Consider the following 26,972-nt stretch of genomic DNA (forward strand, 5'->3'; position numbering starts at 1 on the left):
CTTAGAGTTCTATGATTACCGAGAGCTACAAGTAGGAAAGGCACCTGCTATAGGTGAAGCCAAGTTCTGTGGTCTTGCAAACAACTTGGTGTTGTTAGGGTAGATTTACACCTCCATTAAAAGGATCTTTCAGGCTGTTCCAGCAGAGAACAACTTGTCGGAGTCAACCAGATGTGGCCTCGCCAGATAGTGCCATTCAACACTGGACTCCACTGACTATAATCAGATCCAGCGAGGATTTAGCCACTTTTTGGTGAAATGTCCCCTTTTGGACAGACAATTGTCTGGCCAAAGACCGTCACTTATGCCAGAAAATGGCAGTATCTGGTTAGAACGGTTCAAGTGAACAATGGCAGGCTATTCTCTGATGGATCTATTTGATGGAGGTGTGAACCTACCCTTACAGTGTGATGTTGACACCTGGTACTGGTACTGTTTACCTGGTGTCTATCCAGTGAACAGATTAGAGGTGAACCAGAATTAGTATAAACTTGCCTTCCTATAATGAAATACAGCCTTCTCCTCCGGGAATATGAGTTTTCATTCTGTTCACTTTTTCAGAGAGAGTACTGCATGTTCCTCATTACTATGCCAAGATGCCACTATGAAGTACATGCGGGTTTTGTAAATGTCTTAAAAGCCATTGTTGCTTCTAATTTTAGATGATGACAAGACGAAGCTCCACCGAGTACAGTGTTAGTGCATTACCATTGTAATGTTCTCCAAAATGAGTTTCTTGTGTTTGCGTCCTGCAACCTTTTAAGTTTGATATTTTATGATAATAGCATGAGATCAATTATTAAGTTATGCCACATTCTGGGCTTTTAGAATAAAAATGTGACAAGAGGGAATACTGAAGAAAACAAGACTTCTGGATCTGCATTCCTGGGTTCTACCAGAGGAAGCAATTCTCAGAGACCTACTGTGAATTTATATAGAACATGTCCAGGTCCATTTAATCACATAATGTCATATCATAAATTCATGTGATCACAACATAAGAACTGTGCCTTAAAGCGATTGTCTAGATTCAAACCTGGTTCACATGGAGGTTGACGTCTACTGGACCTTTGTGGACCATTAATGTGGTGGAACCTGGGACCAACAGAGGATCTTCATGTGCTCTGTTAGGCCACTTCAATCCTGGTTTTCAGCAGATCATGAATGAAAACACACAATGGTTCTAACTTCTAGGATCAGACAGGTATGGGAAGGATTTTTTTATGTTAACTTTAGAAGGTGCCGATTTTAGGGATTGGCTATATATATATATATATATATATATATATATATATAAAATCAAAATAAGAGTGGGTAATGGGTATCTAACAACTACTTCTATGTAGCCTTCAGAAGTTCTGCCCTGTTTTCAGAAGTCACTGCCCCTTGCCATCCTAGTTGTCTGTTTGAACACCTGGTCACTCCCATCCTGCAAATGGCTTCTGATGGTAGCGCACATGACGTGGCCACGTTCAGGGTTAGACTGGGGTTCCTTAGGCCCAACCTCCATCATCAATAAAGTCTAATAGGTCCTGATTCAAAGAAATAGACCCTAGTGCAAGTTATTGGCTCCAAAGACATCTCCAAAGGATTTTTTTCTCCTGGACCTTTGGGACCCACTATGGTCTCAGAGCCTGGGCCCATCTAAAGATCCTGTGGTACTCTGGTGGGCCAGTCTGACGCTGACCCAATCCATCAGTGCCTCCCGTTGAAATGCATGCTGCCTACACATGTTCTTTCCTGGATGCCGTTGCTGGATGATCATGAAACTGGGGCAGACACAGCACATCTCAATCGAAGGGGCTGATGGCTGGGGTCACATGCCCCTCTATTGGTGGCCATTTATAAGACAGGAGAGGGCTTGGATGATAAGGAATCTTGGGGGGGGGGGGGGGGAGGGAAGGGTGACTTCAGAAAGGGAGAAAAACTTCTGGAGTTGCCTATATCCCCATTGTCCACTATACTGATATAATTCTATACAAGTTGACCAACCCCTTTCATTTTGCTTTTGCATTGTACATGTCAGTGTGGTGACTGCCTCCATCTTGGCCATGTCCTCCTCCCACCTGTCCAAAGCTGCTAGTGTAGAATAAAGCTGGTTCCTATCTCCAGTTAATTTTGGGGGCCTAGGCCAAAGAGAGAGGTAAGTCTCCTGATGTACAGGTACATTAAGGACCCATCTAAGTGAGCTCGCCTTGTAGTGGCGGGTGGGCTGACACATTCTTAAAATGTTACGTTTGCATATTATATCTTAATGCCTGCAGTTGCCAATTCATCTTTTTGTTTGTTCGGTGGTTGCCTGACACAACGTTGTCAGGGTATGATGGGAGTCGTTTCTTTCCATGACTGTTTTTATGACTGCATCTCTGGCTAACTGCTGAGTAAGGTCACTTTCCTTAGATACATTTATTTTGAACATCTGGATCCTCAGCTCCGTTGTGTGAAAATGGAGCTGAGACTGTGGGACTATGACCCATAATACCACCTAATTACCGGGGGAGATCTGCCGTGTGAAAGCAATGAGCCGTCACTGTGGAACACACACCATTTAACTACGAGTTCCCTTTGGACTTCCATCATACACACCGCCACGTGCTTCAGCGTTTTAAATGGCAATTATTACAAGCGTTTTTCATTGTGAAACATTTAGAACATGGAGGGAAAAAAAACAAGAAATCTGGATCATCGTTTCTGAAAAACATTACGGACCCGAAAAAATTCTCAAAAAAACCTTCAAAAAGTTGTGTAAGCAGATGTTAAAAAATATTTTACTATACAGTAGCATATGTTTTGGTAGAAAAATATAATGGAAAACGTTTCCTAAAATGCGTGGGTAACTAGTCTTATAGATAAATTCATAGAAACAGCCAAGACGGAAGTGCAGCGAATGGGCCGCAGGGGCAATATGTGAGCTACGATGGGCCGATGGGGGTAGTAGTAGTTTACTCACAGATCTGTAAAGTTCCCTGGGCCGGCGTGCAGTGAATGGAAGGACAGAACCAGTTCCTTCGGGGCACACTCTGTTGTCCAGAGACTCCCGCCAGATGGTGGTTGAGGTGCCCTTGGTGGTGTGGTTTTTAAGGTGCCATAGAGGCAGGGTCCCTGGTGTTTGTGGCGCCAGCACCATAAGGTGCAATGAGGGATAGTGATGAATAAGGAGAGAGTCAGGAGTTAAACAAACTGAAACTTCACTTGAATAATTGCCTTGAGGTAGTTATAATCCAGTAGTAGTGCCTTAGTTCACAATAAGATGGCTGAGCTGCAAATCCCAACAACAGGCTCGGTAGGGCTGGTTAATACAGACTTAGGTTTGGCTGGTGTGGGAAAGGTACTTACTTTCTTTAGCTGTGGCTTCCCTCCCATAACCCAGACTTCCGGTACCTGGATCTCTGATCAGAACTTGGCAACCATCAGGGCAGTCTCCCTAGCGGCAGGCATCAGTCTTCTTCTCCATTCTTTAAATAGATTGCCTTAACACACAAAAGTCCACTTTGTCACTGGCTGGACGGTGGAACTACAGAAAGCATCCAGTAACCTTGGGCCTTGATTCTCTCTCTATATTGCCCTACTGGAGAATGCCCAGGGGCACACATCAGCAGCTACATACTACACTTCTCTCCTCTCCTCCACTAACCTACCATCTCCAACTTCCTGTGATTGACCTGTTCTATATATATATATTGTGACACAGTGAGAGGTTTGGTCTGGGAAAACAGGTATTTTCCTCCCAGCATGTGCTGCTGGGCTTATTTACAGCCAGGTGAGGTCAAATACCGGACTGGATTTTAAATGCCGATCCGGGTTTTGGCAGCACCTGGCTGTCCTTAAATAGGCAGCTGGGCTCAGAAGCCATGTCTCTGTGTTGGGATCTGGAAGCCTTGTGCCTGGATGAAGGCTTGATACCTGTTTGGCTTGAAAACAGGTTGGTGCTGCTATCAGCAAGGACTCTTTGAGGCAGAATTGCCGCATGGTGTGAATTACCACCAACACTGCAAGGTAGCTTTTTGTTTGAATATGACTGCTTGTTTTGTCACTTGCCTAAAGTGTGAATAAAACACTGTTTGATCCAAAGAACTTGTTGTTGCCTCTATACTGTGTCTGCTAATCCTGTCTACCAGAGCGAGTCCCCACACTATATATATATGATGCTATGGCACCATCTAATGGTGACTGAAGGGCATTGCAGGTGACCAGCCTGTTGTAAGGAATTTTCAGCTATTACAGATAAAATTGACATAAGCATGACATGACATTATAAAAGTTTTAGGGGCCCACTTCTACATGGAGTAGGACACTGTATTCCCCCTTACTTTAAGATAAACCATCCTCGGTCCTCTGCGTTTGGTGGTTGAGGTGCCCTTGGTGGTGTGGTTTAAGGTGCCGTGGAGGCAGGGTCCCTTGTGTTCCCGACGCCAGCACCATAAGGTGCAAATTGGTGATACGTTTGCACAATAAGGAGACCAGTTCTCTTAACAAATTCCCAGTACTTTACTGAAGCTGATCCAAAGGTCATCAAAGTAATTTACAGCAAGGCGGCTTCTACAATGGTTCAGGTTAGTTCCCAAAAGTTGCATAAGGGGTTATTTTCCTCTATAGCAATCAGTCTTCCTCTCTTGTTTCTCCAGGCTGGAGGGATGTACTATCTCTGTTGTACTGTATAGTCATATACTTCTGTATCCTCTCTAGGAATACTATCTCCTGACAGGTGGCCTTTCTGTCTTTGGTTATGGTGGGCAGCTGGTAGATTAGAATCTCTCCACCAGATACAGAGGAGACTAGAGACTGATAAACGACAATTACCTTCCTTTGCCAATATTCTCACTCCCTCTCTGCAGGGGCGTAACTACCATAGCGGCAGACCATGCGACTGCTATGGGGCCCAGGAAAAGAGGGGGCCCAGTCTTAGTTGGGATTATCTCCTCTACTACTGGAGGTGAAAACTTGTTCAGGACTCTACCCTCTAAAGGAACAACTTTTAGCAAATGAGGCAGTGGAAAAATGGCCCAAGGGTCATTGAAAAGGGTTTAGGCAGAAACCCTTCTGTCCTGTGTTGGGGGCCTGGTTTGATCCTTGCTATGGGGCCCTTACTTCTCTATGTACACCACTGCCTCTCTGGGTTGCCTGGGTCTTCTGTAATCTTTCCCTTCTATGGGCTGGCACATGGAACTAACTCTGGAGTTTAGATGACTCTCCAAAATGGCTGCTGAGGTGCACACTCTTCTCCTTTTTCTTCTCTTCTCAGAGCAGGGCGGAGTCAGCCCTGGGAGGTTTGTTAGAACCTCCTTCTCCCTGTGTAACTTTATGGGAACTCAGGCACAAGCACATTTTACATGAAACACAATCACAATATTAAGCAGTGTATTTCAGGACACTGCATCGCGTGGTCGGAGGACAGACTTTGCAGGTTTGGTGCCTCATTCTCATTCACCATCATCCAGTAGCCCCAGGCTAAGGTAGAAGATAAGGGAACATCTACATTTCTGTATTTTCTTTACCAAATTCTAATTTATTATAATGCAAACCTTGACTGCGGCAGTTAATTGAAATGCTGCATAAAGAAAAATTGCTAGGTCTCAAACAGGTACTGAGAGATAGATACTGCAGCTTCATCCCCTCACCTCCCCGCTCCGCATCTAATATTCACCGTTTTGGAATAGACTGATGCTTCACCACAATTCATCAGAGTTTACAACCTCAGTTCAGAGGTGGAGCAATGGAGCTAATATTAGTGATGTCATCATAAAGACGTATTAATGATATATATATAATGTTCTTTATGGAAGGGTGCCTGAGCAATAAGGTTCTTAGCTTGTCTAGTTCCTTTGAAGGCTTTCCTTTACTGTGTTTTCTAACCTCGTGTATCCTGACCTCTACCTCTTACCATACAGACCCTGTAATGCCTTCCCTGACCTATTGTCTGTGTTACCGTATTGCATGAATTCTGCCTATCCTGACCTCAGCTTGTCCACTGACCAAATCATGGCTGGTCCTCTTGGTGACATGAGCTGGTGTCTCTTGACCTGCCTAGGTCAGCTGTCTCTAAACGGTGATTGCTCTTAGAGGTAACAGCCTGGTGGACCCTACAGTGAAGTCCAGATCCCTGCAAGAGGTGAAAGTGTGAATATCAGAGGATCACTTAGACACGTCCTCATGAGTAGTCCCAGGTCAAATGTGTTTAGTGGGACAGTGAGTCCAAATTCACTGCGATACACAGATACAAAAATGGAATTTTACTTTGCAGTCTTATGTGTCCTTTCTACGGCAGCTTTCTCCTTACCTCAGCTCAAGGGGCGTGCCCTTTCTACAGCATCTTTCTCCCTATGGCAGTCAAGGGGGGGGGGGCACCTTTTCTGCTGCAGCTTTCTCCCTATTACAGATAGGGATGTGTCCTTTCTGCTGCAGCTCTCTCCCTATCACAGCTCAGGTGACACATTCTTTATACTGTAGCTCTTTCACTATCATAGCTGAGGGGGCACGTCCTTTCTGGTGCAGCTCCCTCCCTATCACAGGTTGGGGGGGTGCTTTCTATTGCAGCTGTCTCACTATCATAGCTCAGGGGGGTGTCCTATCTGCTGCAGCTTCCTCCCTATCATAGCTCAGCAGAGGTGTGTCCATTCTGGGGCAGCCTCCTTCTTATCACAGTTCCAGGGGTGTGTCCTTTCTGCTACAGCTCTCTTCTAGTAACTGTTATGGCTTTTAACAGTAGATCCAACTATTGGCAGTTGAAAGATGGAACTGAGCATGTGCGACCACCTCAGTTGGTGGACGTGCACATTACTATATAGATTAAACACCAGACGGCACCATTATAATGAATCAAAGAGATTATCTCACAATTGGAGCATTTTTGTAACAGAGTAACTAACAAAGTAACTAGATTCCATGCTAAATCTTATTAAAATTACATTTAATGGTGGCACAACCCCTTTAACGCTCGGTGCTGCAGTGCAAATTGAAAATTCACAGCATATCAATTTATGCTGCCGATTACCAATGTGGATTTTGCCCTTTGCAATGCAGCAGATTTGTCCCTATGACACTGGCTGACCTGTTACATGAGCGCTTGGCAGCTGAAGGCATCTGTGTTGGTCCCATGTTCACATGTGCCCGCATTGCTGAGAAAAAAAGTTTTAGTATATGCAAATGAGCTTCTAGGAGCAACAGGGGCGTTGCCATTACACCTAGAGGCTCAGCTCTCTCCGCAACTGCTGCACACCCTGTGATTGACATGTCCAGGCAGACATGATCACGTTCACACTCCCTGGCCCTGTTATAGTGCAGAGGGTGCAGCAGGAGCAGAGAGAGCAGAGCCTCAGGTGTAAGGGTAACGCCCCTATTGCTCCTAGAGGCTCATTTGCATATTATAAAACATAATTTCTCTCAGCAATGTGGGCACATATGTACATGGGACCAACACAGATGCCTTCAGCTGCCAAGCGCACATGTAACAGGTCAGCCAGTTTCATAGGTACAAAACTGCTGACAGATGCCCTTTAAGCCCCGGTACATCTAATATGTTTCATCTCTTGCATTGTCCTCGGATCTCTACGACAGACCGTTAGCAATTTGACTGCGCGGCCATGCACTTCATTAGTCGTCTCCCTCCCAGGGCAGCGCATGTTGTTCTATTAGCAGAGCTCCGACGCTACGCCTCATTTGGAAAAATTTTTGGAGAGTCAGGAAGTTTTTCAGCAGAATAAACAAATAAATTATAAAATAAAGGACCATTTAAGGAGTCAATTTAGCATAAAACAAACAAACAAAAAAAAAGATGTTTCATCCAGTCCAATCAAACTGAAGGAGGATGACATTTGGAAAGTAACGTTTCCTAGTTTGGTTCTTTGCATTCTAAAGCAGCCAGGATGCGAGCCAATTGTCACAGAGCGCACATTTGTAAAAGCGTGCGGGGACGCAGAGCGCACACATCAGGAAAGTTATGGTAGGAGTGTGCAAATGAAGTAGGCTTGGGGCTGAGCAATCATCGTAATTGATGTTGTTTGGCTTTCTGGTTTACTTAATAATTTATAAGATAATCAGATTTCCTATCCTGTCTGCACTGCAGCGACAGGAAAGGGAATTGTACCTTTCATTCCGGAAACCTGACTCAGATTGAGATGCAAGAAGATGGGGAGAGCATGTTGCTTTACATGGCTCCCTAATACTTGGATGAAGGGGTTTCTGGACGTGATGGTGCCGAGAACCCAAAAACCTCGACCATCTTGGTTCAGAAATGTTAGACAGATGACTCTGCTTGCTATCATCCTGTACACAGTGAGGGGTTAGGACCACCCTGGGTACCAGCGAGGTGGAGTGAAGTCATGAAGAGCAACCGTGTCCTAAAAGTCAGCCCCTGTGGAGGACAGAGGATGTGACCCCTGCACTATGAGCACCACCTATCAGCAGACAAGGGCCGCAAGTATCTCAGGTCCATTTACATTCTAGACAGCCCGAACCTGATGCCCTGGAGTGACTCTGTGCCTCATGTGTGTGTGTGTAACCACCAAGCTCTGTGCCTCAAGTCTGTGTGTGTAACCACCAAGCTCTGTGCTTCATGTCTGTGTGTGTAACCACCAAGCTCTGTGCCTCATGTCTGTGTGTGTAACCACCAAGCTCTGTGCCTCATGTCTGTGTGTGTAACCACCAAGCTCTGTGCCTCATGTCTGTGTGTGTAACCACCAAGCTCTGTGCCTCATGTCTGTGTGTGTAACCACCAAGCTCTGTGCCTCATGTCTGTGTGTGTAACCACCAAGCTCTGTGCCTCATGTCTTTGTGTGTAACCACCAAGCTCTGTGCCTCATGTCTGTGTATGTAACCACCAAGCTCTGTACATTACATCTGTATGTGTGTAACCACCAAGCACTATCAAGTCAGTGTTTGTGTGACTGCCAAGTTCTGTGCCTCATGTCTGTGAGTAACCACCAAGCTCTATGCCTCACATTTATGTGTGTGTAACCGCCAAGCATTGTACCTTTTGTCTGTATGTGTGTAAACAACAAGCATTGTGCCTCATGTCTGCATGCAACCACCAAGCTTTGTGCCTCACATTTATGTCTGTGTAACCACCAAGCTCTGTGCCTCACATTTATGTTTGTGTAACCTACAAGCTCTGTGCCTCACATTTATGTTTGTGTAACCACCAAGCTCTGTGCCTCACATTTATTTATGTGTGTGTAACCAACAAGCTCTGTGCCTCACATTTATGTGTGTGTAACCAACAAGCTCTGTGCCTCACATTTATGTGTGTGTAACCAACAAGCTCTGTGCCTCACATTTATGTGTGTGTAACCACCAAGCTCTGTGCCTCACATTTATGTTTGTGTAACCTACAAGCTCTGTGCCTCACATTTATGTTTGTGTAACCTACAAGCTCTGTGCCTCACATTTATGTTTGTGTAACCACCAAGCTCTGTGCCTCACATTTATTTATGTGTGTGTAACCAACAAGCTCTGTGCCTCACATTTATGTGTGTGTAACCAACAAGCTCTGTGCCTCACATTTATGTGTGTGTAACCACCAAGCTCTGTGCCTCACATTTATGTTTCTGTGCCTCACATTTATGTGTGTGTAGCCATCAAGCTTTGTACCATATATCTGTATGTGTGTTTAACCACCAAGCTCTGTGCCTCATGTCTTTGGGTGACTGCCAAGTTCTATGCCTCATGTCTGTGTGTGAGCACCAAACTCTGTGCCTCACGTCTGTGTGTGTAACCACAATGCCCTGTGCCTCATGTATGTGTGTATAACCACCAAGCTCCTTGCTTCACATTCATGTGTGTAACCACCAAGTATGTGCCCTCTCTAAGAGACTGTAAACTTGTCTGTGTGAGTCACTGTGCTGCCCTTGAGTTGGGTACGGGCCACACCCATGAGTTTCTGACCTGCTTACATGCGACCCCTTCACTGTTTATCAGGCACAGCGCCCCAGGCTTGGTAGTGGCTGTGCTTGGTACTACAGCTCACTACAGCTAACGTGAATGGTACTCAGCTGCAATAGCATAACCTGTACTAAATGCCGCGGCCCTTTCTGATAGCCGATCGGTAAGGGTGCCATAAGTTGACACCCACCACCCCAAAGATACGGATAGGCCATCATTATCAATGTGCTGGAAGCCCACTTTAAGACTGACTTTAGAGCATCGGGGCGAGGAAGGAACAGGCGTTGTGACCTGCACAGATGCTGCTGTCATTGATCTCTATCATGAGAACAGACATAAGAAGACGGGGCCCAGTGTACAACACCCGCATTGCTATAGTAATACAGCGCCATCTAGCAGCCATTGCACCAGCTTCTTATGCTTTTCCTGATGTGTTTGCATTTTCTGCCTCTGCCACTTTACTGCTTTGGACATGGGGGGGGGGGGGGGGGGGTCTCCCATTCAGGTGCCTCCTCTATGAGGCAGAGTGACAAGTGGCTTAGTGGCCAACGAGTGGGGAAAAAGCGACATTTTTACAAATTAAATTGCTGAGTTATACGAGATTTCACCACAACTGCCAACCCAATGTCAAAAAATTGTGAAAAAACCCTCGTTCCTGATCGTTTCTCCATGTAAACATGTAGCCTGACAAACGAGCCAACGCTTATTTTCTCAAGTGATCGCATCTTTCATGGGGCACCAAAAATCAGAAGCACATCGGCCCATATGAACTGGGAATGTTCTGCTGAGAATATGAGAAGTGTAGGGGGAGGAACGATCACAGGAGCGATCATTCATCCCCATTTGACGATCAGCTTGTACACCAGCACTTCTATATGACTTCTCAGCCACTGACTGCTCTTCTGTCTAGAAAAAAGTTGGATGCCAACCAAAATGGGCATCATAACAGACCCCAAAGCGGTGGTCATACAACTCTTATTTATAACAGTGCACTTCCCAACAGCCATGACTTTTGTGGGACTCTCCTGGCAGAGCTTAGGTCAATCCGTCCCCAAAAAAAAGTCCATAAAAGGGGGCTAATGAGATGAGCGAACTGGTTCTAACGAATCTATTCGACTTGCTCTTAAATTTCGCTTTGGGCGCAGCTATTGCACACGCGCTGCTACATTAAATATGTGAATACATTAAAGGGTTATTCCCATCTCAGACAATGGGGGCATATCGCTAAGATATGCCCCCATTGCCTGATAGGTGGGCATCCCAGAGGTGGGACCTGCACCTATCTCTTAAACAAAGCCTAACAGGAGGCCGGCAGAGCGGTGGCCAGCGGTGCCAAGCCTTCCTATTGGCCGGCGGTGCCAAGCCTTCCTATTGGCCGGCGGTGCCAAGCCTTCCTATTGGCCGGCGGTGCCAAGCCTTCCTATTGGCCGGCGGTGCCAAGCCTTCCTATTGGCCGGCGGTGCCTAGCCTTCCTATTGGCCGGCGGTGCCAAGCCTTCCTATTGGCCGGCGGTGTCGAGCCTTCCTATTGGCCAGCGGTGCCTAGCCTTCCTATTGGCCGTCGGTGCCAAGCCTTCCTATTGGCCGGCGGTACCAAGCCTTTCTATTGGCCGGCGGTTCCAAGCCTTCCTATTGGCCGGCGGGAACCAAGCCTTCCTATTGGCCGGCGGTACCAAGCCTTACCATTGGCCGGCGGTTCCAAGCCTTCCTATTGGCCAGCAGGTCCAAGCTTTCTTATTGGCCGGCCGTACCAAGCCTTCCTATTGGCGACCCCATAGAAATAAATAGAGGGCAGCCACGCATGTGCAGTGCGCCCTATGGGACTTGGCCAGCTCCATTTACGAGATAGGTGCAGGTCCCAGAAGTGGGACCCACACCTATCAGACAGTGGGGGAATATCCAAGCAATGACACAACCCCTTTAACAATTGTCATTTGACAATTTCAGTTGTGCAAGGACACACTTTATGGACACAGGGAGCGGTAATTTCCAGTTCTCCATTTAATCCCACATTTCAAGAATAGGACGCATTCTATAAACTGTGCACGGATGCGGACAGCGTGCAGATGACATCCATGTACATTTTTTGCAGCCCCATAGAAATGAATGGGTCCGCATGAGATCCACAAAAATGCAGACCAAAAATACGGTCATGTGAATGTAGCCTTATTCTGCACTATGACGCCCCGGCCACCCTATATAAATTACCGTATATAGGTCCGCTGCAATTCCCTGCATGGCCAGCTGGGGGGGGCTGCTGTGCAGGAAAAATTTAGAAGAGTTTGGAAAGCTACACCGGTGCTGGGGGCCCTTTATACTCCGTGCTGAGGGGAGTCCCAGAGGTCAGGGACTGACTGATAATGATGTGATGGTAAATCCTAGCGATGAGTCACCCCATTAAATGACGGGAATACCCCTTTAAGTACCTGCGTTAGGGGATTCGGGGTACAGGGCGCCCACATGTGGTTTAGTCGTGGGTCTCTTGGAATAATGAGCAGCCACTATTTGTGAAATCTGCATGCACCAAGCATTGCACACAGCAATCAATCCGGGGCCCCGTCCTGGCGAATTCACATATCCTGCATTCCAAGTAGCGACAGAGATGACACGTTGTTTAATATGTTTCAATTCACTTCGCGACGCGCAACGCTTGGCCAGAAATCAACGCAACATTTCTAACACGAGGCCCCAAATGGGGCGATTTTTCGAGTTATTCGGCAAACATCTATTAAATTGCCTTGGCCTAGCAAGTAACAGATTGTCCTGTTGGCGCCGCGGCGCGCGGAATTTCTTTAATAAGCCATCATCAGATTTATGTGTGTGCCATCAGTTAGGGACGGGGTGTTGTTTAAAATGAAATAAGTCACGAAGCACCTTATGGCGCGGGGCCATAAAACCGAGAAACTGTGACGAGGATTTGTAAGTGTGAGACCGCACTGCCCTCTGCTGGTCATACGCTGTTATAGCAGCTTCTTTTTGCGGAATGGAACAGCTGGCCCCTAATAGAACAGTCCTGCGGACAATTATAGGACACGTTCTATTTTTTTGTGGAACGGACATGCGGAAACGGAATGCACACGGAGTAACTTCCGTTTTTTTTGCTGACGCATTGAAATGAATGGTCCCGCATACGGTTCGCAAAAAAAATAAATTATGGAACGGACACGGAAAGAAAATACGTTCATGTGCATGAGCCCCTAATGGACAGGAATAAGACATGTTTTATAATTTGCAGCTCGGCCGCACGGATGTGGACAGCAGGCGGATTGGACGCAGCCCAATAATACGGTTATGTGAACGCACCCTTAGGGTGAATTCACACGTAGCCGATTAGTTGCAGAATTTTCTATGACTGTACCATGCATCTTGTGGAAATCCATGTCCTTACAGCCCCATTCACACGAAGGGAAATGATTTTCGATCGTAGAAATTTCTGCAACAAACCTGCTTCACGTGAATTTATCCTTACAGCTGAATTGAACCACACAAGGGCCCCCATAGAGGTGCACGGGGCCCCTGTTGTCCCTCTATATATCATTGATTTCTTAGATTTTTCCCAGAAAGTTTTTTGCTGGATACCAACCCTATCACCTGCTGTGGTTCTCTTCGTATTCTTCTCTTATGTTGAAGAATGCTATGGGGCATGTTCCACTGACCAGGGGTAACTACCGTACAAGCTGACAATATGGAAGATATGGGGTCCTTAAAGGGGTTGTCCCAGAAAAAAAGTATCCCACATTTTTTAACCCAGCTCCTGGATCTGAACACTTTCATGATTGCATGTATTTAAAAATGTAGCATAGCCACTGAGTTATTCAATAAACTGTATCTGTATAGCGCCACCTGCTGTTTGATCCTTTCCTTATTTCTCTGTCCATCTCCGTAACATCTTTCAGGTGGTCGCACATGAGGCCCTATCTACTGTTAGAAGCTGTTACAGGGAGAGAGCTGCAGCAGAAAGGACATGCTCCCTGAGCTGTGATAGGGAGAGAGCTGCAGCAGAAAGGACACGCTCCCTGAGCTGTGATAGGGAGAGAGCTGCAGCAGAAAGGACTCTCTCCTGAGCTGTGATAGGGAGAGAGCTGCAGCAGAAAGGATAAGACTCCTGAAGTGTTATAGGGAGGCACCTGCAGCAAAAAGGACACGTCCTTGAGCTGTGATAAGGAGAGAGCTGCAGCAGAAAGGACATGCTCCCTGAGCTGTGATAGGGAGAAAGCTGCAGCAGAAAAGACATGCTCCCTGAGCTGTGATAGGGAGAGAGCTGCAGCAGAAAGGACACACACACTGAGCTGTGATAGGGAGAGAGCTGCAGCAGAAAGGACACGCTTCCTGAGCTACAAATCTAGCAGAGCAACTAAGATCTCTGGATCCATGTGAGGTCCAGGGCTGGTTCTAGTTTAGTGAGAAAGAAATTGCCATGTACCATATGATGTCTGATAGGGTAACCCGTGCAGGATTTCCCACTCCAGCAGTTTTGGATACCTATAGTGACCCCACCGTGTATGACGACCCCAAGTACCCAGCAGACTTATGGAAGATCTCTATGGGGCCCTACTGTACCTCATACAGGACCCAAATTAATACAGACCCCATTTCAGACCCCTAAATAAATCCAGACCCCAGCAACTCCTAGAATTACACCACAAGCTCTCCTTTATGAATGGGGCCGCAATTTTGTGGAACGGGTGCGGACACATTCATTTCAATGGGGCGGCAAAAAAGATAGAGCATGTCCGATTCTTGTCCGCAGCCACGGACAATATATAATAGGCATTTCTATCACAGGGCCGGCCACGTGTGAATGGACCCTTATATGGATTTTTGGTAAATGATGAGATTTTTTGCAACATTCAAGGGTGGTGAAGGGGGCATTTAGATAAGGCTACATGCACACGACCGTATGTGTTTTGCGGTCCACAAAAAAAACTGATGACATCCGTATGCAATCCGTTTTTTTTTTTTGCGGATCCATTGTAACAATGCCTAAAACGGACAAGAATAGGACATGTTATATTTTTTTTGCGGGGCTACGGAACGGACACACTGATGCGGACAGCACACGGCGTGCTGTCCGTATGTTTTGCAGACCCATTGACATGAATGGGTCCGCATCCTATCTGCAAAAAAAAACAACGGAACGGACACGGAAACAAACGACGTTCGTGTGCATGTAGCCTAATACTGTTTATAAATCTTACCACATATGAGCGTCATAGCTGCATTGCCTAATAAGGATCCGGGGAGATCTAAAATCAAATTACCGTCACCTTGAAGGCTCGGGTTGCAGATTTCTCTCTGGCTCCATGCTTTATACTGCAGCTCTTATTCATCGGGTTTTAGCTGTTGTGTTTAAGCATGGGCTCGGCCTGGACTGAAGAATCAGAATATAAACTACCAATAAAAGATTAGATGTGGAGTTTAGCCTTTTAATGTTTTTGTATTCCAGAATTTGGGCCTCCTTTCCCCCAATGTCACCCTAGACAGCTGCCTATTCTGCCCAACCCCGGAGAAGATTAATAGATAACGTCCACATGTAATTTGAGCGATCACCTCTATTAACAAGAGAGACCATTATTATTCTGATGAACTACTATGTGCCATTTATAATACTGCTATCTTTCGGACCCCTCAGGTACCAGGGGTGACCACCACATCTCCTCTCTCCTGATCTGGACGACCATTAATCTGAACGAGCCCTTTGTCATCCTCCAAAGTGGCGGGTGTCCACATAAACAATGCGCTTCCTCGGCCGCTGGGGCGTTCAGCAGTCAGGCTCATTCAGGTGGCTATAATATAACCGCAAAATACCTGGACCCTCCACCATTTAAGGTGACCCTAGATTGGGCCACCATGGGACCCTATAGCGCTCTAGGTTTGCTTCCCCTTCGGTCAAGCGCTCATCGTCTTCATCGAGAGAAGAACCATAAAATGTAATTTTGTAGATGAGCTTTTTATGGGTTATTTAATTATTTATTAAATATGCAAATACAACGGCATGAATACAACCGCCAACCCCCCCCCCCCCTAATGAAAAATGCATGACCTCGGACAAATGTTTGCGTCTGCCGCCTGTTCCCCTACGTAACCGGATCGGCCCCTCCGGCTGTACGTATGGAGGGTTCCTTCTGACCTCTGTGAAGTCTCACTGAGCGCCTGCGGTACGGAAACCGCCATCACATTTTCATTTTCCAATGTTAACCCCTTAAGGATTGGGGCCATACATTTTTTTCCAAGCCACCTTCCAAGAGCCATAACTTTTTTAATTTTTCCGTATACTTAGCCATATCAGAGCCTTATTTTTATTTTTTTGTGGGACAAGTTGTATTTCTTTTAATGGCACCTTTAATTGACCATAGCTTGTACTGGATATAGAAAAAAAAAACAGTTTGTGGGGTGAAATTTAAAAAAAATAATAATAATAATAATAAAAAAAATAAAAATAAATGCAAATCCACCAAGGGTTTTGGTGTTTTTATATTACAGCATTCACTTGGCGCTCAAAATGACATGACAGCCTTGTTCTCCTGGTCAGTGCGATTACGGCAATACCAAACTTGTATAGTTTTCATTATGTTTTACTTATTTAAAAAAATTTAAAAACCTTTGAAAAAATAAAAAATGTCTTTGCATTGCCATTTTCTGACAGTCCTAACTTTTTTTTTATATTTCTGTCTAAAGAGCAGTATAAGAAGAAGAAGAACAGCAGATTTTATTGGTACCATTTTTGGGGTATGCGCAGCTTTTTTAACACTTTTATTCAATTTTTTTTAGGGGAATAAGGTGACCCAAAAATGGCAAATTGCGTGTTTTTATTTTTATTTCGTTACGGCGTACACAGCGGAGCAAAAATATTTCAATGTTTTAGTAGCTGAGACATTTTGGCAGGTGGCAATGCAGTTGTGTTTACTTTTATATGTAAACTGGGAAGAGAAAGTGGTGCGAATTCTCATCATTTTGGTAGTTTTAAGTCTTAAGCCCCCAGGGTCTCATGGCAACTGATAGGAGCCCCCAGATTTCACTGCGGAGACTCCGATAGGAAGACAAAGGGAGCCCCCCTTCCTCTGTCTAGCACCACAGGCGTCACAGTCACTATTATCAGTGGCATCTGAGGGGCCAAATAACCAGGATCGGCGTCATCACCGATCGCAGTCAATGCAGGTGGTTGTCTGCTGTATTATACAGCCAGTACCCGCCAGGTATGGAGCGAGCTTAGTGTGTCAGCCCGCTCCATACCATGTGTCAGCAGAATCAACCCTATTATATATCAGCCATAATTCCTGCTCGGGTTGATCCTGCTTGTTACAATGATACCAGCCCTATCTGCTGGGACATGTAAACCATCTCAGAGTGATACCAGGTAACTCCTTCACTGCCAGGAATATTTTCATTAACCCCTAAGTAAGCTACCATACAGCTTTTGCAGTAGTTTTTCAAGGTGCTGTGTTGATGCCATTTTTGACGCCAAAACATAGAGAAGCAGGATCTGTGCTTTAGGGCGGCCGTTCCGTGCATTGGGGACCGCAATTTGCGATTCCCAATGTACGGGCAACATCCGCGCGGCGGCCGGGACGGATCGGGACCCATTCAACTTGAATCAGTCCGTGATTTATCCGCACCGTAAAAAAAAAATAGAACATGTTCTATTTTTTGTTGTGGTGCAGAGGCACGGACACAAATACCACGGAAGCGCTCCGTAGTGCTGCCGTGGGCTTCCGATCCGTGCTTCCGTTCCGCACCGCACCTCCCGGATTTTAGACCCATTCAAGTGAAGGGGTCCGCCCTCCGTGATGTGAGGTGCACATGGCAGGTGCCCGTGTATTGCGGACCCGCTGTAATACGGTCACGGCCGGGCAACGGTCGTGTGCATGAGCCCTTACACTTCCCTCTCTTTACCTGGCATTGGGGTAAAAAAAAATAAAACACATCAAAACAACAGGTGTAAAAGCCTCCATATCAGGCTCCGCATAAGGGCTCATGCACACGACCGTTATTCACTCATCCGTTGTTCCGTATCCGAGTTTTTTTTTTTTATCTTCCATTATTGCACAAAACATATCCGTATGGTTTCCGTATTTGATCAGTTTTTTGCGGATCGTATACAGAAACAGTAACTTATTAATCACCAAACACATGAGAAATATGGGCTGGGCATAGCATTCCTACAGTATGGATCCGCAAAATACGGATGTGTTCCGTGTGCTTTCCGTATTTTTGGCGGACCCATTGACTTGAATGGGGCCTCGGACTGTGATTTGCGGACAATATCTCACTTGAATGGAAAAAAAAAAAAAAGCCAGGAAGATAAAAAAAATACCAAATAAAAGCGTAAAAAATGCCACCTAAAGCCTATGTGTGACAGCGTGCATTCACACGACCGGAAGTATTTTGCAGTCAACGCGGATCCGCAAACCATGGAAATCGGCCGTATGTACACCACATTACGGTGCCGACCCATTGACTTCGATGGGTCAGCAGTCCGCGTGTTGCGGCGAAGCGCATGGAAGTATTAATAAACTCTATGGATGAGATTACTTATAGAGGAAAAATTAAAGGGGTTGTCCAGGATTTTTATATTGACGGCCTATACCTCAGACGGGCCATTAATATCTGAGCTGTGGAGGTCCGACTCCCCGCCGCTCTATCCGTTACACCCTTCAGTAGCAGCAGCGCTGCAGTTAGCAACTCCGTCCACCACACAACGGATGGCGCTGTCTGAGAGCGTGTTCACTGCATGAGAAAGCGTGAAGTCCCGTAGTGAACTGTGTGTCTCTGCCCGGCCTCAATTGTAATGATTTGTACTGACATAGTGCCATCAGCACGGTTGAGGTCGGGCAGAGACACACAGCATTATAAATCACTATAATGCTGTGTGGTCCGGTCAAAGGAGCAGAGTTCACAGCGAGAATTCAAGGCAGTGAACACACTTGTCTGAAACTGGCCTAATTCTGAAAAGTACTCCTGAGGAAGGGATCGGCAGGGGGTTGGACTCCCGGCAGTCAGATATCGGTGGCCAATCCTGAGGGCCGCCTCTCAATATAAAAATCCTCAACCACTCCCCTTCCTGACGCGGTGATTTTCAGTTTTTGCATTTTCCTTTTTTTACTCCCTGCTTTCCCAGAGCCATAACTTTTTTATTTTTCTGTATTTCTTGTGTTCAAACACTGAAAAATAAAAACTTAGAAAAAATGTTTTTTTTTTTCTTTTCATCACCCTATTCTGCCAACCCATAACTTTTTTATAGTTATGTCTACAGAGCTGTGTGAGGGCTCATTTTTTGCAGGACAATGTGTATTTTTTATTGATACTATTCTGGGGTGTGTATGACTTTTTCATCATTATTTTTTTTTTTTGGGGGGGGGGAGAAGTGATGAAAAAACTGCGAATAGGCCATTTTGATTTGCTTTTCTTTACGTTACACCATTCACCGCATTGGGAGAGATTTTTGGGAATTTTATCCATCGGTATATTAAAATGCAGTGCTGCCACCTGCAGGCCTAAATTGTAATATACAAGTAATAAGCCTAGTACAGGCTCTGGCTTATTACAGCTATGGCGAGCGAGTCCATTGTGGGAATCACACTCCGTAATCCTCCGTTCTGGACTTGCAGGAGCGCGCACGGCATTAGGGCTTGTTCACACGACCGCGTGAAGCCCATGCCCGTGCTGTGGACCGCAGATTGCGGTCCGCAATGCACGGGCATTGTCCATTGTGCAGCCGCATGGGGATCGCAGACCCATTTACTTGAATGGGTCCGCGATCCGTCCGTTCCGCAAAAAAGACAGAGCAAGTTCTATCTTTTTGCGGTGCGGAGGCACGGAACCCCAGAAAGCACTCCGTAGTTCTTCCGTTCCGCATCTCCGGAATTGCGGACCCATTGAAGTGTATGGGTCCGCGTCCGTGATGCGGAATGCACGCGGAACGGTGACCGCGTATTGCGGATCCGCAAATGTGGTCCGCAACACGGCGTCGGGCGGCACACGTTCGTGTGAACGAGCCCTTACACTGATTTATAATGCTGTGTGTCTCTGCTTGACCAAGTAAGGGCATGCAGAGGCACACAGCGTTATAAATCATCATAATGCCCTGCTCTCCTGCAAGTGCAGAACGGAGAATCGCACTAAGACCTCATGCACACGACCGTATTTTGTTTCCGTGTCCGATCCGTTTTTTTTGCGGATAGGATGCGGACCCATTTATTTCAATGGGTCCGCAAAAAACGCGGACGGCACACCGTGTGCTGTCCGCATCAGTATGTCCGTTCCGTTGCTCCGCAGAAAAAATAGTGCATGTCCAATTTTTTTCTAGTTTGCGGACAAGGATAGGCATTATTACAATGGATCCGCAAAAAAAAACGGATTCCATACGGAACGTTATCCGTTTTATTTGCGGACTGCAAAACACATACGGTCGTGTGCATGTAGCCTAAGGCTAGGGCTACACAAGGACATTTGTCGCGCGACATTTTGTCGAACCACTGCTGCGCGACAATTTTTATAATGATATTCTATGGTGTCGCACCGCGGCATGCTGCGACACGACAGTAGCAAAAAATATGGATTTTTCCGCGACTGACGCGTCGCAGTCGCAGCATGTTGCAGTGTGACACCATAGCATATCATTATGAAAAAATGTCGCGCGACACATGTTGCGATGTAGTTGTGCCCTATGTGTCGGGTGACACATGTCGTCGTGTAGCCCTAGCCTAACACACGGAGCACGATTCCCGCAATGGACTCACTCGTGTTAAACAGCCCTTACAGCAAAATAACACTTTCCCCGATCTCCGCCAGGGGGAGGCGTTCCTGCCCGGAAAACATGTGCTTCCAGGTTTTTTGCCATTCGGATCTGAGAGGTTAAATGTCTGCAATCGGCATTACCACCGATCGCAGACAATAGCTGCTATGTGAAACTCTATGTGAGCAGGCGCCATCTCTGCAAAGTATGACGGATGGGGTTAAAGAGGAGCCGTCTTCTCTCCTGATGTGTTTTAGCAACTACCCTGTACCTGAATTCCCCATATAATAACAATATTGGAGCACCTTGTGCCATTCCTTAATTATTCCTGCTAGAAGTTATGAAGGAATTACTACCATTCTACAATAAACGTCCAGCTGGGTGTTACCAGTCGGGGGCGTGCCCCTGCACAGCCTCGTTCACATTTCTGTTTTTGACTGATATACGCTGTCGGCATTTTCCCCGGACAGCACGCGTACCCGTTGGTTTTAATGTGTCTGTTCACACATCAGTATTTTTATCAGTAGAAAAAAATCACGGAGACATGCAAATACGCCCCACTTCAGCCTATGAGTCAGTGAAAAAACACGGATGGCATCTGGGAGATGCTCTGGAAATTTATTTTCAGCCTCAGTGTCTGTACAATACATATGACACACGGAGGGTAAAAAAAAAACGGACACACGGACAAAACATGGACATCTTCACAGATGAAACGCGGCCTGAATTTTTCACGGACGTCAAACGGCAATGCGAATGAGGACTAAGGCTGTACAATCATTGCTGCCAGTATCAGACTGTGCAGGGACACCCCCCCAGACTGCTAGTAATCCCTTCATAACTTCTAGCAGGAATAATAGAGGAACGGCACATCATAGAGCCATAAGAACAGAGGCTCCAGAATTGGGGGATGCAAGAAGTTACTAAAACTGACCTGACAGGGGAGGGGGCGGCTCCTCTTTAGGCCTCATGCACACAAACTTATTTTATTTACGTGTCCGTTCCGTTTTTTTTGCGGACCGTATGCGGAACCATTCATTTCAATGGAAGTTACTCCGTGTGCATTCCGTTTCCGTATGTCCGTTACGCAAAATAATAAAACATGTCCTATTATTGTCCGCATTACGGACAAGGATAGGACTGCTCTATAAGGGGCCGGCTGTTCCGTTCTGCAAAATACGGAATGCACGCGGGCGTCATCAGTATTTTTTGCGGATCGCAAAATACATACGGTCGTGTGCGTGAGGCCTTACACTACAACTGACGTGTGGCCGTTGGGAATTTTCTTGCAGATTTTTGATTCCCCTTTTTGTTGCAATGAAGGAAATCCTCTGAGGATTTTGCGGCATTTCTGCGACACAGACGGGGAGACTGCAGGGATTTTACGCTGCGAGTGCAAATATGCGGCAAGTATGAAAAAACAAACAAAAAAAACCCTATTCACTTACAAAGCACTGCACCACTCTGCCAGCATAGCCCTATGGCGGTGCCCTGCTGCCCCCTCCGCCATCTGGACTGTTTTTGACCACGTTTTCAGTTTTTATTGCTGTGGGTTTCACAATTGGCATCAAAAGGGAAAATGCTGGAAATGTAAAAAAAAAAAAAAAAAAAACAGGACACAAGACAAAAAGTAGCAAAACCTCCCCAGGAATTGATAAGATAAATAATGTAACTTTATGAGATGCTGGAGGTCACAGAGGCTAGCCCTCCTCGGGTCTGTGGGCAGAGCCTGGTCGTGGTGCACTCTGCTATGCCAGCTGGAGATGATGTAGCAGAGCCTCCCAGACCAGCCTCCCGTGACGTCACCGTGACACCGGCAGAACACTCCCACCCCCGTGACGTCACAATGACTCCAAACAGGAAATGCTGGAGAGGAGAACATAACATAGGAACCAGTGGAGTGAGAATAATGTCCCTGTGAGAGGAAGGTAGGTCCTGCCACCCACCGGCCCCGGCGAGTGTGTAATGCTGATGTGTCCTACAGGGACGGCGCTACACTGTATCACACACACTGTTATATTGTATCACACACACATACACTGTTATATTGTATTATCACACACACACATTGTTACATTGTATCACACACACACACACACACACACACACACACACACACACACACACACACTGTTACATTGTATCACACACACACACACACACACTGTTACATTGTATCACACACACACACACACACACACACATTGTTACATTGTATCACACACACACACACACACACACACACACACACACACACAGTTACATTGTATCACACACACACACACACACACACACACAGTTACATTGTATCACACACACACACACACTGTTACATTGTATCACACACACACACACACACACACACTGTTACATTGTATCACACACACACACACACACACACACACACACACTGTTACATTGTATCACACACACACACTTACATTGTATCACACACACACACACACATTGTTACATTGTATCACACACACACACACACACACACACACTGTTACATTGTATCACACACACACACACACACACTGTTACATTGTATCACACACACACACACACACACACACACTGTTACATTGTATCACACACACACACACACACACACATTGTTACATTGTATCACACACACACACACACACACATTGTAAAAAACACACACACACATTGTTACATTGTAACACACACACATTGTAAAAAACACACACACACACATTGTTACATTGTATCACACACGCAGTTGTCAAAATTACAAACCACACACCCATATGCCCTCAGGTGCCGCGGTCTTGTAGAAAATCTGCACATATTTCCGTGTGGCGTTCTGCACTTTTTCGCACACAATCCGCACCAGAAACAGTCCGTGATACTTGCGGTTTTGGGGCAGATTTGATGCAGATTTTCCTTGCATTGAAAAGGGTGAAATCCACACAAAAGAACCGCACAACGAATTGACCGGCTGAACATCTCACAATCTGCACCGCAGGTCAGTTTCCGCACCTAAGAAAAATATCTGTGCTGCTGTATTACGCTGCGGAGAAGCCGTGCGTAATCCGCAAAGTGTGCGCCTCTTAGGCTACTTTCACATTAGAACCGTCCTAGGATCTCAGTAACGGAGGAAAACGCTTCCGTTTTGTCCTCATTCATTGTCAATAGGGACAAAACGGAACGAAACAGAGTGCACCGCAAGCAGCGGTTTTCTGTCCGCGATGTGGTGCAGAGCAAAACGGATCCGTCCTGGCACACAATGTAAGTCAACGGGGACGGATCCGTTTTCTCTGGCACAATAGAAAATGGATCCGTCCCCCATTGACTTTCAATGGTGTTCCAGACGGATCGGTCATGGCTTTAGAAGACATAATACAACCGGATCCGTTCACGACGGATGCATGCGGTTGTATTATTGTAACAGAAGCGTTTTTGCAGATCCATGACAGATCCGCAAAAAACACTAGTGTGAAAGTAGCCTCTCTGCCCTGGTGTGCAGCCCCTAGGGTTGCTGCACATGGTGCGGATTCTGCTCGGATTTCGTGTAAATCTCATGTACAGTTATTTTTTTTTTTTCTTAGGTGCGGAAATTTCCCTGCTGTGCGGATTTAGAAATCTGCCGTGGGGTCAATTGTTGGGTTTTTCTTGTGCGGCAAAACCTCATCAAAGCTTCACAAAAAATATATATATAAAAAAACAAATCGAAAACACGATAAATAGTGCGGATATATGTGAGTTTTTTTATGTGGATTTTCTGCTCTTAAGGCCTAGTTCACACGAATGTTGTTTGTTTCCGTGTCCGTTCCTTTTTTATTTTTTTTCGGATAGGATGCGGACCCATTCATTTCAATAGGTCCGCAAAACACCCTGTGCTGTCCGCATCTGTGTGTCCGTTCCGTAGTCCCGCAAAAAACATAGAACGTGTCCTATTCTTGTCCATTTTAGGCATTGTTACAATGGATCCGCAAAAAAAAACGGATAGCATACGGATGTCATCCATTTTTTTTGCGGACCGCAAAACACATACGGTCGTGTGCATGTAGCCTAAATCTGCATTGTGTGCAGGCACCGTCGGGCCACCTGTACGCGGGTGTGGGTGAGCGCACATAAGATCTGCACGACTTTCCGTGAAGATTCATGTGCGTTTCTGCAGCTTATCCGCAATGTCTAGCAGCGGTTTTTGATGCGTTTTTGCCGCAGATCTCTCCCTTCCATTGAAAAGGGGTGAAATCCGTAGCTAAAACCGCAGACGTAACTGACCTGCTATTTAATTTGAAAACCGCCCTGCAGGTCAATCTCCGAACCGAAAAAACCTGCAAAGTGTAGATGAGATCTGTGTAATCTCTGGTACTGTAATGCGCTGCCGTTTTTTCCCGTACACGGGAATTCATGGGGAAAAACCGTGCGTATTCCGACCAGGTGTGCAGGTGGCTTTAAGGTGCCGTCGCACGCTGCGAGTTTTGTTGCAAAATTTTCCGCGACTGAAATTAAGTTCTGTTCGTCTGAATGAGGATTGCAGAAATCCGTGCGCTTACCGCCGCCCCATTCAAAAGAACGAAACTCATTTTCAGTCGCAGAAAATCCTGCAACAAATTCCGCACCGCGTGAAGGCGCCCCCGTACGCTTATAATCGCAGCTGCCGCGTTGTATCTTCTCACACGTACATTGTATCGTTGTCAGAACGCAAACTGCTACATTGCGCCATCCTTACGCTTGGTCCGCCACACGGGTCAGACCTCGGGTTGTCTCCTCCACTGGATTCTCAGGCTTTGGCCTCATGCACACGACCGTTGTGTGTGTTTTGCGGTCCGCAGAACACGGATGGCGTCCGTGTGTGTTCCGCAATTTGCGGAAAGGCACGGACAGCCATTGATATAACTGCCTATTCTTGTCCGCAAAATGCGGACAAGAATAGGACAGGTTATATATATTATTTTTTTTGCGGACCACGGAACGGAGCAACGGATGCGGACAGCGCACGGAGTGCTGTCCGCATCTTTTGCTGCCCCATTGAAGGGAATGGCTCCGCATCCGAGCCGCCAAAACTGCGCGAGGCCTTTCTACGCTGACAGAACTGTCTGTGTTGCTTCATCATCTTTTGTAACCTCGAGATTCCAAAAACCGTTGCCCCATCCCCGGCGCCAAACCACTTCCATCTTCTGAGGAGACAATTCCTGTTTTTCGAACTGTAGTTGTGCAGCAGAACCTGTGAGCCGGCGCAGCGGGGGCTCAACGACGTATACAGCTCCTGGGCAGGTCAGTAGTAGGCGACCTCAAACTACAACTCCCAACATGCTTCATTCACGTCTGTGGAGGCGTGCATGCTGGGAGTCGTAGTTTCACCCCTGCTATAGGTGGTGCTGTATGTAGCAGAGCTGACCTAGTAACGGCCTGCTGACCCTCTGTGGGGGTGGGGTGCCCCTTAAACCCCCACAATCTGCAAATATTGATGTAATGACTCCCAATGTGTGTCATAGGGGAGGAATGTCAGGAATCTCTATTAACCACTTGCTGACCGCGCTGAGTTTTCTGACATCGGCATGTTTATTCTGTTGTAATGACCCCCAATGTGATAACAATCCCTCTGCAAAAACTGCCTTGTCAGCGACTTAAAGGGGCATTCCGGTTACATCCAGCGTCGCTGAGAACGGATATTCTGGATTATCGGATATCGCTATTTCACTAGTAGAGGGATGGGATACGTCCGTGTTCTCTGTTGCTTCTCTTCTTGTAAAATGTCGCTGCGTTGGATGCCGGATTAAAGGAATTTCACAACACGTCTCCTATTAGGACACATGGACGTTATAGATGGGGAGGGGGTGTCCCTTCTGCTCTGGCGGTCTCGGGCCGTCCTTGTATTACGTGGACGGGACGCCATGTAATACTACATTTTGCCTGCAGCGGGCGCTGCATAGGAAAGGCCTGGCCGTCCGCAGCTTCCCACAGTGAGATCTCGGATGAGACGACCCCTTTAATATTTCATAGTTAAGAGTTCCACCTCTGGGACCCCCACCTATCATGAAGGGGGGGGGGGGGGGGGGTCACCGACTTGTATAACGATGCAGACGCTGACAGCAAGCGGAGATTTTGACCCAGCATACTTCAGTTAGTTGCAGTCTCTAGAAGCAGAAAGCAGAACTAGCTGTGTATTAGTTTCATCCTCAAAATACAAACAAGAATATTTCATCCACTGACAGCAAGCAGAGATCTTGACACCTAACTATGTATTAGAAATGGAGCTCCTGTTTGATAAAAAAACAGAATCCCCCTTTCCACAAGGAACTACAGTTACATCTGACACACAGTGATGCAGGGGAGAATATTTCATCCACTGACAGCAAGCAGGGATCTTGACAATTAAAGAT

General features: G+C 46.3%; 1 protein-coding gene across 1 annotated transcript in view; it reads left to right on the plus strand.

Annotated features, from left to right (window-relative positions):
* The first annotated feature begins 22,430 nt into the window (after positions 1–22,430).
* Positions 22,431–26,972, plus strand: part of ZFYVE27 (zinc finger FYVE-type containing 27) — a 104,521-nt gene continuing 99,979 nt past the window's right edge. The window contains exon 1 of the mRNA XM_040438884.1: positions 22,431–22,538. The gene's annotated coding sequence lies outside the window, so the exon portion shown is untranslated. The remainder of the gene's footprint in view (positions 22,539–26,972) is intronic.

This window comes from Bufo bufo, chromosome 6 (genome assembly GCF_905171765.1).
Source record: "Bufo bufo chromosome 6, aBufBuf1.1, whole genome shotgun sequence".
NCBI classification, from domain to species: domain Eukaryota; kingdom Metazoa; phylum Chordata; class Amphibia; order Anura; family Bufonidae; genus Bufo; species Bufo bufo.